Raw genomic sequence first — 5,071 nt, forward strand, 5'->3', positions numbered from 1 at the left:
CACTATGATCACCCACTCATTTACCAAATTAAGCACCATCTTTGTTATTTTATGTATTGTTGTTCACTATAAATACCATCACTCATCTCACTCTTTTGTACACCATAAACAAGAACAAGAGTTTATAATCAAAGAACCATTACATCTTCTTCTTCTTCCTTATAATAAACTCTCTCCCTCATATTAGTGTTATTTGCTTCCTACGGGTATTAAATTCTACTCTTATTTAAATTTCTCGATACTATAAATTATAAGTTATTTCATAACAGTTTTTTAATTTTAGGAAAAAATTAGGTTTTTTAATTTTAGGAAAAAATTAGATCTACGTTCTTTAGCATGAAAAATGGTTCTCTCCTTCTGGATTCGTCTTCTGCGTTGATACTCTAAACCCTAACGAAATTTCTCCATTTTTCTACTTGTGACTTCTTTTTCTCGCGATTTCAGGTGTGATTCTCGATTTCTAGCTTCTGTAACTTTGAGTTTAAGCTTCGATCTTATTTGATGTTCAAAAAAAAAGCTTCGATCTTATTCTCGACACCGTGAGTTTAACTCGTCATCCATCTCGTTCTCTGTTGTGGGTTTTGCGTGTTCATGTTTCTGGGTTTCATTTTTTCGTAATAAGAGGATTAACCGATGAGTGTGATCGGTTTGATCTAGCTTTGATTTTGTCGAGAACGTTTAGTTATTCTCGTGATTTGCTTAGTTAAAATCGTGATGAACCGGTTGGTTAAAATCACAGCAAAGGACACCTTTTATTTGTTTAGTTGTTGTCTCTTCTCTGCTCAATCCATATAAACAGTTATTCTCGTGAACGTTTAGTTGTTTTCTCTTCTGCTCAATTACGGCTGCTGTTCTAGTCTTCACAATGTTTTGCTTCCTTTTGGTTGTCATGTTTTGTTGCATATAGTTAAGTCATTGTGTTATCTTCTAGACTTCTAAAGAACCTGAGAGGTACATTGATTTGTTTGCTGTATAGTTAATCAAGTTTGGTGCTATTTAAAGATTGCTATCAGTTCTTTTGCTTCATTACATCTTAGAGGTATGATCACTACTTCGCGTCTTAGAGTTTTTATACTGTGTCAACATGTGATTGCCATTGTGCTTAGCGTGAGTCTAGCATCTGATCTTCTTGCATGGTATAAGAACACGAGGTTGAATCTTTTTTTTTCTTTTTGCAGGCTGAAGACAAGCTGGAAACAGAAACAAAGAGTTATATCAGCAGTGTAAACAGAAACAAAGAGTTATCAAAGTGTTTCATAACCTTGCAAAACAAGTCTTTTGAGACTATTTCAATTCAGTCATATTTGAATTATTTTTTTTGAAAAAACATATTTGAATTTTTATTGCTGTATTTAAAGATTTTATGTAATTTTTATTTGCTATAAGTATATAAGTTTGTAAATTGAATTTACAAAAATTGATTATGAACAAAATTGAGCTAATTGTCAAAAAAAAAAAAGGGTTGTCTTAGGCTATTTCCAATTGGTATGGGCTAACTTGGGTGTGAGTGTTTTTGGGTATGGGTATGGGTGTTATATGGGTGCAGGTATTTTTGGGTATGAGTGTTAAATGATCCAACTGTACACACCCATTTATAGAATAAAATATAGATTTAGGTTGGAGTAATTTTACTTCAATTTTTCTTTTATTCTATTTTGGTAGAAAAAAATGAATTTTACATTGGAGATATTCTTACATTATGACCATAAATGCACTCGGCTGACGATTATAATCCTCCGATACAATGTACTACCTCCGTTTCCAAAATTAAGACTTTTTAGATTTTTTTATTGTTTCACAAAGATAGATTTTCTATATTGTTAAGGTACTTTTTTATACTTTTAAGGAACATTAATTGAGAATATTTGAATTGATTAAATTTTATTGGTTAAAAGTTATTGGAAAATGTATAATAAAATAAAAAATAAATTAAATTATAAACATTTATTAAATTTTTAATAAGCGCGTATACTCTAGAAAATTTTATCTTCAGAACAGAATTAAATACGAATGTCTTCAAGTTCACATGTTTCGTGGATATAACTAGGCCATCATTGGGTTCAACAAAAAAAACTAGACCATCATTGGTGCATGTATTGTAGAAATATAAAATTACGTTTAGCTAAATTTTATCAGTTCTTAACATGGGTCTTAGATCATTTATGGACATCCCCATGGTGCCAGGCTGCCAGCCAAAATCTTTTTAGCTCCACTGTGAGATATTTATTGGCCCAGATATGCCCTCGTGAGAAGTCTAGGAGCTATGTATTCTTTGTCGATATACTTCGTGAGAGTCTAAGACGGACATTAATAAGGGAGATCTAAGACGGACATTTATAAGTGGAAACAAGATTTGTGAGAGTGAAACTTAGAGCTATTCAGAGAAGATGCAACGGAGAGGCTTACACAGTGCCGTGCCAAGGCATATAGGGGCCTAAGGCAAACTTTTGAATAAATGCTTTTCATTTAAAATTTAGAAATATTGTAAGATAACTTTTAAAAATAAAATTAATGAAAACAAAGCTATTCAAAAAAATAAATACAATTTTTTTTCCAAAAATTATTTAAACAAAACAGTAATATAAAAGGACAACTAAGATATAATTTGTTTTTCTTATTTTCAATTAACAATTTTGCCAAATTTTCATACTCGTCATTTATAAGAAAATAATTTCATATATCGCCGCCTCGACGCATTCCCTTCTCTTCCCGGCATCGTCCCACACAGAAAGAAAGAGCGCGGAGCCCAGGCCCGAACCATAGGTCCGCTAACGTAAAGCGAGGAGTTGAGCCTGAACTGGCGAACTGAAGTCACTTTCGGAACCATACTTCCTACAGCTAACATGTGCCCAGTCCTGCGGAAATGCGCAAACGAACGTGAGCTGCTATACCGAATACCCCGCTGGCCATCGGGGACCGAGTGGTAAAACCATGATCTGCAAGAATATATGATAATTAGGTCATTTAATATTATCAATACATTCTGGATGTATTTTATAAAATTAGTAATTAAATAACTAATATACAAAATTAGCATTTTAATACTATTTAAAATAAAATTTTCTATTTAACTTAATTCACAATAAAAACATTAAGATTCTCTCCGGCCGCTTTCCATATACCAGCACACACGATTTGACATGTATTCATTGTTTAAGATCCTAAATTTAAGATCCTAGATTTATTGTGTTTAAGATCCTAACATGAATTCAAGCGGAAAAATAACTTCATGCTAAACACATTAAAATGATCAAGTCATAAAGAAAAAACCTTGCGCGTAATACACACGCGCCCCCAAATATCCTCCCAAACCTAACACTTCGCGATTCCGCCGTCACCTAACTCTTCGCGACTCCGCCGTCACGACCTCCGCTTGCCTCTCCGGCGCCAATCGGCGTTGCGAGAGAACTCCTACTGCTCCCACCTTGTCCATATTCCTCTCCGGCGTGGTTGATGTTGGTGAGTGACTCTTCACTTGGTTTTCTTCGGCGTGCTTCGTCGAAGGTTTGAGATGTGCTTCGAGTTCTGGAGACCTAGCGACTGCTCCATCTCTCTGAACCTCTCTTAGCCAGGTTATATGTCGCCTCTGCCAGCTATTGTGTTATCCCGTCGGTGTGGTTCCTTAACGTCACTTTGTGGCTATCTCCGTCAAAGGCTATCTCGGGTGGCTCCACTTGAGTTTTGAGGTCTCAAGACTTCTAGCACCGGTGAGGAAACGACACGTTCGTATCTTCGAAGGTTCAAGCTTAAGTGATTATGCTAATGAGTGTAGCTTTAGTTAGCTCCTCGTCCCTCTTTTGTTTCGGACTTGGCGTCGCTTGTTGGTCTGAGTTTGATTTGCAGGTTAAACAGATATGGGTAACAGAGTTTCTTCGGATTCCTTGTGCTCGGGTTCGCTTTGCTACTAGAGGAGGTAGTAAGACCCATGAGTGGTGATGCTGCCCCTTGTTCGATACCGGCTTAGAGGACGAGTATGGATTGTGCAAGTTGAGCGCTATTAAGCTTTTGCGGTTAGTGTTGTCCCGTCTTTTGCTGGAACTTGGTTCAGTTCATTGTCCCTGCTCGGACCTAGAGGGCAGTCCTTGAGCGGGCGTGGTTATGCTCTTCTGAGGAATAGCAAACTGTTTGGGTAACCGGATGAAACAACTTCTTGTTAGCGTTGCGTGTCTCGTCCACTTGTTTTCGAGTTTCTCTTCCCTTACCCAGCTTGGTTCAGCCTCTCACTCAGATTTTTCAAGTTTGTATCGCTATCTTTAGTCCTGTTCGCTTTCAAGCAGAACGGCTAAGATATCGATTGATATTTGCTTCTATGTTTTTATCTTTTTTGCCATGGAATCAAGACCAGAAGTCTTATATCTTGTCAATCACATCATGTAAAATCTCAACTTTCATTTTGAAATGATATTTACCATTTAGCAAAAAAAACTTCATGCTAAACTTATACACTACTGCCAATATGTTAAACCAGAACTTAAAAATTTTGGGCTCTAAAGTATTCAATATTTTGGTGAGGCCTGAGGCAAATGCTTTTCTAGTAACACATAAGGCACGGTTCTGGGCTTACATTTTGGCGAGGAAAGCAAACACGTTCAACAAGAGCTTATGATTGTTTTTAAATATAGTAACAAATTCATTCAATGGAGACGCTTTTAAAAGGACTACATAGGCCCATATTGTTGGCGGTCCACATTCGAATGGACAACTGGCACTTCGCTTATTTTAGATGCAACTATTGGAAAGTAATCCATTTTTCATTAAAAATTTAAAAACTGATTCAAGAAATGCAAAGTAGTTTTATCCTTTTGAAACCTGTATGAATTCTTTTATTTATGCTTCTTGTATCTCTTCGACCAGTAGAAGTCATACCAATACCAAGTCCGATTGATAATGGTTGTAGCTTTAAAATTTTTGCTGTAGAAAAAAATCTGTAGATTTTTTGCTGTGGCTTTAGATTTTATTGCTGTAGAATTTTAAGCAAAGTACTAAACAATTGTTTTAGATATTTGGCTCTGGAAAACACTTGTACAACTGTAGGTTATTTCAAGAACTGTGGTTTAAAAAAAAAAAAAAA

Source organism: Brassica oleracea, chromosome C7, assembly GCF_000695525.1.
Source record: "Brassica oleracea var. oleracea cultivar TO1000 chromosome C7, BOL, whole genome shotgun sequence".
Lineage (NCBI taxonomy): Eukaryota > Viridiplantae > Streptophyta > Magnoliopsida > Brassicales > Brassicaceae > Brassica > Brassica oleracea.